The sequence below is a fragment of the Pyxicephalus adspersus genome, chromosome 2, assembly GCF_032062135.1.
Source record: "Pyxicephalus adspersus chromosome 2, UCB_Pads_2.0, whole genome shotgun sequence".
NCBI classification, from domain to species: Eukaryota; Metazoa; Chordata; class Amphibia; order Anura; family Pyxicephalidae; genus Pyxicephalus; species Pyxicephalus adspersus.
The window spans coordinates 113,861,848-113,872,664 of record NC_092859.1 but is presented as its reverse complement, the minus strand read 5'-3'; positions in this window follow the sequence as shown (position 1 = coordinate 113,872,664).

Sequence of the window (10,817 nt, the reverse complement as noted above, 5' to 3'; positions counted from 1 at the left end):
GCATAAAAATGTGAGGAACTAAAGCCTTTTTTGTAACACAATCACTTCATTTCAGGGGCTCAAAAGTAATTGGACAAATTAAAAAGCTGAAAATAAAATGTTAATTTCTAATACTTGGTTGAAAACCCTTTGCTGGCAATGACAGCCTGTAGTCTTGAACTCATGGACATCACCATTGCTGGGTTTCCTCCTTTTTAATGCTCTGCCAGGTCTTTACTGCAGCGGCTTTCAGTTACTGTTTGTTTGTGGGACTTTCTGTTCGAAGTTTAGTCTTCAACAAGTGAAATGCATGCTCAATTGGGTTCAGATCAGGTGATTGACTTGGCCATTCAAGAATATTCCACGTCTTTGCTTTAATAAACTCCTGGGTTGCTTTGGCTGTATGTTTTGGGTCATTGTCCATCTGTATTATGAAACGCCTCCCAATCAATGTGACTGCATTTAGCTGGATTTGAGCTGACAGTATGTCTCTGAACACGTCAGAATTCATTGCAAAGTTAACAGCCTATATTCTTTTAGTAAATCGACCCAGCGGTCTTCATTGAGATTTGTGCCATTTGTTAGTCCAAGCTGTACGTAGGGTATCAACGTATTATCACTACAATTTTAAGTCCCTTCACTGCCATTCAAAAGTCCAATGCCAGAAGCTTGTAATATGTAAGATGAGGGAGATCCTATTTTCACCAATTCCATTCCACAGTATCTAGTAACCAGGAAAGTGATCTCTAGAAATTTAGATGATATAGACCAACCAGGCACTAGAATCACATTTGTACTTGTAATGGTAAGTCAGTGTCCAGAATATTATTTTGATAAATCTTTTGTTATATAACAAAACCCACAGTGTTCTATCAGTGCTTCAACATTTTTTTTTTAATTTATTCTTTCCATGTAGCTAAATTTAGCTGAAGTCTCACCACAGGAACTTCATAGCCTGTTCTGTAAACTACTAAATGAATAATTGCACTGTAAGCTAATAATTCCATTAATGTTAATGAAGAGGTTAACCCAGTTTAATGAAGGACAAAAATGATTCACACACAGTGCCAGGAAATTCACTGTTGTACATCCATTCGTCCTCTGTGAGCTTTTGTAATTGGTTATGACAGCTCACAAAAACACAGCCTATATTAATGCCATGGATTCATTGGTCATTCCCGGATATTAGAGGAACACCAACAATAGTCTGTCCTTTACTTAGTCAATTTACTGCCATTTAGATTACTGGCACTTTTGTTCTTTGGCCAAAATGGCCAAATAGCATCGAGTACTGCTAGAGATTGTTCTTTTAGGATCACCGAAAATGCTTTATCAAATACAGGAAATTATTTTTATAATTTGATATTTTAGGCAATCGTAGGAAACACAATGCATTCCAATGCGCCCCTATGCATTCCATAATACCTCATTTGCACAATTAGATTCTGTTGTGTAAAAAAAAAAGTGATTAAATTCAAAAATCTTTTGCAAGTTGCTTTATATATTCAACACATGTTGTCCCTTTTCAGTGATTAACATAGAACCAAGCTATAGCCTTTAAATATTCTTAAGATCGCATTTACAATGGAGACATAGGAACATTTCCAACAAAGTGGTTCAGCTTACCTTACCTTTTTCCATTTAGAGAAGGCAAAATGATTTATAATGGATGAATAAAAATCACATTTGGCCATCTTAAATGTACTCATCAATATGATAAATACTTGCCATTAAAATGAGCAAAATTTACTTTTTTCACGTGGAGAGCAAATAGCTTTTCAATCCTAGGCATATATTTTAAAGATAAATAAACCATCATCCCATCAGATTTGGCTAAATTTATACATTCTTTATGTACAAAACTAGATGGACTTTTTATGAGTTCTAAGTTTGTAAATACTGCTAATGAGTTCTCAGCAATATACTGGCAAATATAAATTCCATATTGTGACTGCCAAGTAAGAGAAGGAATCAATATTTCATAGTAAAGTCCATGTTATTTTAAAGAGATTTAATTTAATGTTGTAAACCATTGAAAAATAAGGATTTGTAATTGATAGGCTTTTTAATAGCCACTAATGGTTTGCAAATTTTGGCATCTCAGCACAAGGCATATTGCCCTGCCATCGCCCACATATTGCCATCAGTGTTTTTACTATTATAGCGCACACTAGTTTTCCTCACACAGCCAATGATAGTTGTTATGTTAATACTTGGCATATGGACCTGTTTGTACATCCATGTTATATTTGATAAATACCATTTAATAATGTCTCACACCAGAGGTGGACATTGGGCACTGCAATGTGTGTCCTGGACCCTCCTCAGACAACAGGTACACCAAATTAGTTCAGCAGGGGGTGATGTGGCCCAAATCAGTTCTATTCAGGGACCCAATGTTGGCTACGTTTGCCACTGGGGATTTCATATTTTTTATTAAACAAGCTGAAAAGCACCCAGTGCAAAAAACAACTAGAATACACTTTATTAAAGTTAAAAATATGCAATGTATAATTTTGAATGGCTGCTATTAGTCCAGGACAGAGTCAAAGCATAAAACCAATGCATTTTCTGAAAAGTATTTTTTTTAAGCCACAGATTTATACAAAAACTTGCATTCACCAAATGGAATGCTTGCAGTGTCACACACATTCAAAATCAAAATTTGCAACCACAGTAACCGCGGCTCAGAGATCAAATATACCAATGTTTAAAAACCCCTGAAGGTCAGCCATAGACATTCAGTAAAAATATATATTCACATTCAGTTTTACTCACACTGTTTGCTTAGATAGTAAAGTGTGAAATGAAAGTCATGAAAGCAAACTTCAGGGAAAACATGATACTGCAGAAAAATTATCACGTTTTAGTGTCAACACATTCCTGGAAGTAACATTGCCTTCTTTTTAAATAGAAACCAATGTATATCTTGTTACATTTTCATGACATCATGGCAACAGAATGTGGATTAAAAATGAATTTCCCTTAAAAAATCAGCCCACTTCCTACAGCTCTGAGATAACCACATTAATCAAGTTTTGATTACTCCAAGTAGAGGTCTACAAAGAATATTGACAGTATGAGAAATGTTTTCTGACCAAAACAGCCCTCAAATGATGTATCATGCATGTACCTCTAACTTGGCTTGTTTCATTATTAGATCATTTATCATTCTACATTTCTGTCCTTATATGGCCTTTCAAAACCAAACCCCCTGAAAGATCCCTTTTTAACCCCAAGTACATTACATGTCTATTTAAGCCTCCTTTGTTTCCAGAAAATTGCTTTGCCAGTACAGACGTATATGCTATAGCAAATCTTGGCACAGGAGAAATGCCTTCCTAGTCTGGCGGCAAGCTAAACTAATGTCAGAATGGGCCTCAGGCCGGGGATATGAAGGTAAACGGCCTTCTGTTGGGTCTCTGCCAGGAGTGGTCGGGTGGGCATGGGTTGGCACGCCGTGCCCTCACTTTTTTGGGGAATGGGCACACGTGCCCACTAATTTTGCAAAGAGTTCTTTGGTGATCAGCAGCTCTGGCCAGGGCCCTCAGACCTGCGATAGGAGAGTGGGCGGGTTCTTGTATCATGACATCACACAAGTTTCTACCCCTTTGAATTACACATAGGCAGGGGTTAGTGGGGCAGGTACGTTTTCACAACAATCATGTGCATGCAAGCTCGCCCTGGATAGTACCGTGCCCCCTCTTCCCTAGCCCTCCTAGTATTTCAGACCCCTTTACCATATACCAGGCTCGTTCCCACCCAAGAGCTCTCGGCATCTCAAACCTCCCCCTAGACTCCTCTAAACCCCATCCCCCTGGTTCCTAGTAAACCTTCATTAAAGTACCTTATATTCCCTCCACTCCCACATCCCGAGTTTTCCTTTTCCAAGCTTCCAGATTAATAGACCTTCTCTCAAAGTAGATTATACTCTTCCCCATCAGAGCTCCCCTTCAGGACCCCTAGACATTATAGACTCTTGTAGAATACCCTAGTTCCCAAATTCTTCAACCTGAGAGCCCTCCTCCCTTCCTGAGCACCTCCAAGTTCCCCTTTTTTTACCCCACCGATACCCTACACCACACCTACTTTGATTTTAACTGCCACTTTTCCACCAACTGCACCCACTAAATTCTTCAACGCTGCCAGCACCTTGCAAGTCCTTCACTGTCTACTTCTACATCAACTACCTCTGTAACGGCACACAACATACTTTTCAACTATCCACCGGTGCACCTGCATACTTCTCCAATCGCCATGTTTTTAACTATAGATTTGCTGCCAGGGATAGGACACTTCCACAAACAACCCCTAGTGGGAATCAATTACTGCCATTGAAACACACGGACCTGGAAACATTGAATTGTGTCCCATGTGTCTGATTTTAAAATACAATCTAAAACTAACACTTTGGACTGCCAACTACTGGCTTCTAACATGAGCTTTCTAATGCTTTAGGATCCTGACTGACTGGTGCACAGTCAAAACTGTACCTTTAAACAAAGCACTAGTAAGCAATTGCAGCACATATTGGTATACTGAGCCTTCAGGGAGATAGGGCTTCTCTATGAGATAACTACAAAACAAGAAGCTTTTAGTTGGCGCCTTATACCAATATAGTTTTATAGTTCTTTAGAGGCTGCCAGCTCTGACCCTGATTCAGGAATGTTTATTTTTTCTTCTCATTGCAGTACTGGAATCACCTTTTTGTGTATCAGATAAAAGAAGCCTATGGCTCACAGGAGTGTTATATTACATGAGGCACTTGTGTGTATAGTAGGTGTAATTCATTTTAAGGAATGTCAGGGGGCTCACCTTCACATTTTGTAACAGTGCCCGAAGGTGTTTATTTATACTGCTGCACTGCAGGTAGCATCTGAAAGAGTCCTGTTTTTTAGGCCTTTGAAATCTGACAAGCCTTGCTATGGCCATTTTTCTTCTGTACTAAACATCATTTCTTCCAACAACATTTTAAAGGAAGAAAATATTTGAAAGGTGACCCATACATCATTTGTACATGCTGACTGCCACAAAACAATATTATTGCAATATTAGATACAAAAGACAAGCACTGAACATGAGCCCCCTGCAGACTACAATACGCTGTATAGGCTAAAGTCAGAATAAAAGATGAAAGTAAATCTCAGGGCTTTTAATACAGAATATTACACTCAGGCTAAAAATGCTGACAAAATATTTCTGCAAAGCCAGCCAGGGTTCATGCTTCAGTCTCTAAATAAAATATTGATTACTCACAGTGCAAGGCCAACCAAGCAATGGTGCTAGAATAAATTAGTAACAATAACTTGATTCTGCATGTTTTTTATGGTATACATTTCTTTTTTATTTAACCTTTTATAGAACACTGTTGTATCACAATACTTAAAATAGGTTCATCTTGAATATTGGCTTAAAGACTGATTGACAAAACGTGCCAAGTAGTTTTGAAAGCTTGCATTAAATGATAACTAGAGTCAGGTTAAAGCAGTGCAAGTAAATAAATTAGACTTGATAGCAGCCTATGGTTGGCCATGTGTAATCTGCACAGCAGAACTAAAAATAATGGAGGAAGAAGCCGTGAAAACTGTGCAGTAGTCCAGTTGGCATACTAATAGAAGAAAGAGAGCAGAATGACAAAATCATGAAGGTATTAGGGGATCGTGAAAGATCCTTTCCAATGACAATTATTGCACGTGTGCACGTAGCCTTAATCTTACCCAAGACAGTCAGGCTCATTTCAGGTGAAAATCTGACCTATATACAGTAATCCCCCATTGTTCAAACCTCTGTACAAGGCTTTAGTTTTCTTTAGTGGGCCAATGATTTTGATTGCAGAACAAAAACATACTGAATAACCAGTGGAGCCCTTGTGATTGGGAGCTTATTAGTTGTTGGATTTATGGCTGGTATGTTTGGCCATTTTTTATGTTAAATCTATTTTATTGTCCTAACATCCCCCTATTTTTATTGTTACAGCTTTATTATCACAATATACCTTGCCTGCAACCAAAGTCTCGCTTTACACTCAGGGGTATAGTGACCACTACTCACAAAGGACAATTCCAAGGTCATGAAAAATACATGTCAAATTGACTGAATCAAAGGTGTCTGATAAAAAAGGACAATAGGGTGCATTTTATAGGAATCATAGATGACAGGGTTTAGTAACCATTTTGAAGAATGCAAGGTTAATATTTGGATGTTGGATCTTTTAAAGACATCTTGGATTAGAAATACAAGCAAGACATGCGACTAACCCACAATGAGTTGGCAAGAAATGAAAGTTACTGAATAATCCACTGGATAAAGCTTTGTAACAGTTAGCCTGTGACTGTAATATAGATTGATGCCCCAGGTGTCCCAAATCTTCCACTACTTCAGTCTACCAACTGAAATACAGTTTTATTGGGATTAGGAAAACTACAAAGGGTATTCAGATAAGCAATTCAACCAGGCAACAAATCAAACCTCCATTTACCAAAATCCGATCAGTGATTTGTTTACAGCTAAAGAACAAGGAAAGTCATGTTCGTTTCCCAGTCATTATTATTGTTATTATTAATATTATTATTATTATTATTATTATTAATAATAATAATAATAAACAGAATTTATATACAGCCAACATATTACACAGCAAAGCCATCATACTAATTCACAGTGTTCAGAAACTCATTGAGCTATATTTATAAAACAATGAATCAGGCATTACCACAATCATTTCCTCATTGGAATCTTCCAGGTCCATGTGTTTCAATGACAGTAATTGATTTCCACTGTTTTATAAATAGAGCTCATTGAGCTACTCACTTGGGTTAAGAAATCATCTCAGGTATCCCCTTTGTGTCTGAATACAGGTGGCATATAAAAATCCTCTTGTACATACAGAATAAACACCTTTTTTGTAAGTAGCACAGGTATCCTAGTACGAGGCCTAACTCCAAGTATACAATTAAAACATCATTTTTATTTCAGGCATGAAATTCTCACTAATATGCCAACACATAAGCCGTCTCAATTCCCCAGTGCCTTAGGCTATGCCAAAAAACATCACTAAACTTAAGACAAGAGGAATTATTTTCCAGGAATACAGATAATTCTGTTTAGTAACTGTACATAGAATATAGGAGATAAAAGTATTTTTTTTTTATTTGGATCTGTAAGCTCCAATTTTTTTTATTAATTTTGAGATGTTATGATTGTGTAAATTATTAGATACAGCAAAAAAATAGTTATTTTAGCAAGGGTATGATTTGTATTTATTTGCTCCTATTGAACAGCTCCTATATTAAAGTCTAACTAAACTAAAAAAAAAAAAAATACATTTAGCTTTAATCTGGTAGATCCCTTGATGGAGCTGGAATTCCTCTTCGCCCTGGGTTCTGCCATCTTCTGTCTTCCTCTTGCTGTGCCACTTATTCTCGCACTGCGAGATCGGGTGATGTAGCCACTGTGAAGCGGGAAAAAAAGAGCCGATCTCACTGTTCATGTGTGAGATCGGGATCTCTTTCCCCTTGGTGGAAAAATGCCCCACCTGTGCATGCCGGAAATCAGGACATGCACAGAAGGAGCAGCCAGAGCCTTCCGGGATGCGTGATATATGTATCTGGGAGGTTCTGCGCTCTTATTACGTTTATAAAGGTTGTCTACACTTTCATGTAAAGTAAAAATGTTGTTGCCCAGAGCAACCATTAAAAAAGCCCCTTTCCAGCACTGAAGAAAACATTTGGACACTGAATGGCTGCTAACGTTATAAAACTTATCATATATAATCCCCAGGATTAGGATAGAAAAACTTCAGGTGACCCCTGACAACCTCACCACTGACATTTGTCATGAAGAACACCAAAGGTTTAGTTTAATATTTTGGCTTTGAATGACCTTCATTTGTGATTTTTGCAGCCTGGTTAGAACATGAGCTTTTTTCACCCCGGGGTCTACAAGGAGATTCTTGCACTAGATTTGTCCTTGTAAACAATGCTTTGTCCTTTTTCTTCTCCCTTTTCCCTGGGCCATACTTTTTTCTTCCTTGTTGTATAATATAGGAATCTAGGTGGGATGCTCTAAAATGGACACTGTATAATGCACGGCTCACATTCACGCGGCTCAATATGAATAAATCCTGCAAGTAACACTGACTTTATGGCCAAAATACAAAGATGAAACCTGCATAACATTCAAATCTTCAGTGAAAACTTGTGCCTAGCACATAGTGTGGGGGCAGACTGCCATCTAGTGGGGGTTCTCAAATCTGCAGGAATAATAAACCAGTTTATACTGAACATGGAGGTATGGAAGAAAAAAAGCAACATCAAGATGTTCTAATGCATTATTTAAAATAGAAACAAGTAGCATGCCATTGCTAATCTGCAACTGCCAGTTTTTTGGCTGTATCACTGACCCAAATGATTAATAGCTGGAAGCATTTTGTTGAGACCAGTATTGGCAACCTACATAATTTTTTCAGCAGTGCTAAGCTTTAAACAGCAAGAGTCTAATTTTCTAAAACTCTCAAAAGCAATTTATCAGAAAAAAGAAGGGTATTAGTGAAGGATGTTCACTAAGCAAGGTAAAATTTGTGAAAATGTATTGTGCGGTACAAGGGAAAAGGATGTGAAAATAAATCCCATCACCTTGGCCATTTACAGTCGTTAATGTTTTAAAGGATCTTCACAAGTCAGTAGCCCAGGATGAAAGAAAAATGTGGAAAAAAAATCTGGCGATGTGGAAATATAGTTGATTTACAGCTATTAAAATATTCCAATAATCCATGTTAAAGTGAACCTTGGTATTAGTAAAATAAATAAAACATATATATGACCAACTAAACTCTAGGGGAATGCATGTTCCTTGCTCCTTTCAGGCAGGAAATGTAGCGTTATAAAAAACAAAATATGGCAAAATCTTTACATAGCAGCACACGTTTACCCAACAGGGTCTTGTCATCAATAATTTCAGTTCATTTTACTTTTTTTTATATGCAGCCCAGGCATTCTAAACTTTGCAGATCTTTGTAGGAAAGAAAATAGATAAAGCCTCATGTCTCTACTCACTCTCTGTTGGACATTGATATATGCCTATTGCCATGCAGAGGTACATTTGACGTGTATGCTCTACATGCCAGGCTTAAAGTGGTGCAATAAGCACTATGGTGGTATCAGCAAAGGGGAGAGAGCTAGATTTCATGTATCAGTGTTTTTGATCACTACTGATGCACCAGAGAATCATATGCAAGCTGCATATGTTCTTTTTTTAAATATAATTTTCAGTGAAAGGAAAGGGATTCTTTTATTAGTTTTCATGGATCCTGCAAATAAATACACTTCCCCACATTGCAAAGAGAACACATGAAAACCTTGTAAAAACTATTTTAATAACCTAAGTAGCTGTGAACTGGTGGAGTTGCTAGCATCATGGATGAGCATCACTTTTAGGTAATGGACTACAGATAAAATAATGTATTAAGCAGAAGTTATTTTCTAGGCCAGTGTTTTTCAACCATTTTTGAGCCACGGCACATTTTTTACATTAAAAAAATCCTGCGGCACACCACAAATCAAAAGTGTTACAAAATTACACTTTGTAGCTAATTCTCGCCTCTAAAAATAAACAAGGCGCTTGAGCTACCTACTGCCACCCACTGACATGGAAGAGTATTACATTACTCTGCCAGTCACTACAGCACAGGCACTTGACAATGATAATTGGATAATTTCCCACTGTACACCTGAAGATCTCTCACGGCACACTAGTGTGCCACAGAACAGTGGTTGAAAATCACTGTTCCAGGCAGTTGGTGCAGCTAAGCAGAATGATATCCTTTAAGAAAGTGAGACAACAATCAGGGCTGCTGAAAGCTATTATGAATTTCTGCATTGTATAAAAATGGTCTTAAATGAACTGGACTAAAAAATGTCAAATTGGAGTAAATGACCGTGCTAATCGTATTTTCTGTGAATGCTATGACAACACAATCTAAATGTCACAGTAAATGTCATCAAACTGAATAAATGAATCCTAAGGCAGTAACAACTATTACTCCTTCTAACAGCACTTTAATGCTGATGGTGTTGATGTAAAACATGTTCAGACTCTGCAGCCTTCTGTTTGTCTGCCTGCTGTGTTTGTGCTGGATTGTAATGCTTTATGTCAATTTGGTGTTCAAAGTATCATGTATTCTAGTACCAAAGCACACAGGTTTTCTTAGAAATCATAAACATTTTTTCAGCACTTTAACAGTTAGTGGAGGTAGAATCTTCCCTTTCCTTCAAAGCTTGGCAGGGTGTTCAGGAAGAAGGGAGGAAGCCCAGACAAGGCCATTTCATGCTCACTATAATAGATGGAAGGCTTTTGGTGGTCGTCCACATCTGCAGAATTTGCCTTGCCCTAGACAACACTGCTCGCAAATAAAACATTAAAAAACAGAGATGTTGGTTACATCACGCAGGTTTATCAGATGAGAGAGAAGATGTTTATGTAGTGAGATTTTTAAATCATTGAAAACTTTAAAAGCAAGGCACAAGGAAAGACATACAACACAAGGCACTTTATATTGCTTAACTGAAGGTTGCTTCTTAGACAAACAATTAAAAAGACTCTATAGGAAGGATTTAATAACACTGTTCTATCAGATATACAGCAGAGGGCATTACCATAGAAGTGTATGCCAAATATTTTCAGAATCTGATCGTCTCAAAAGGAGAATGATCCTCTAAAATCTGGGCCTATCTGGGCAAGGTAAGCTATAACCCTAATTTTCCAAAAACATTTCTCCATATTGCCATAGTTAATACAAACTGAAAAGAAGAGGCCTGTCTGGTGACCAAAAAATATGAGAA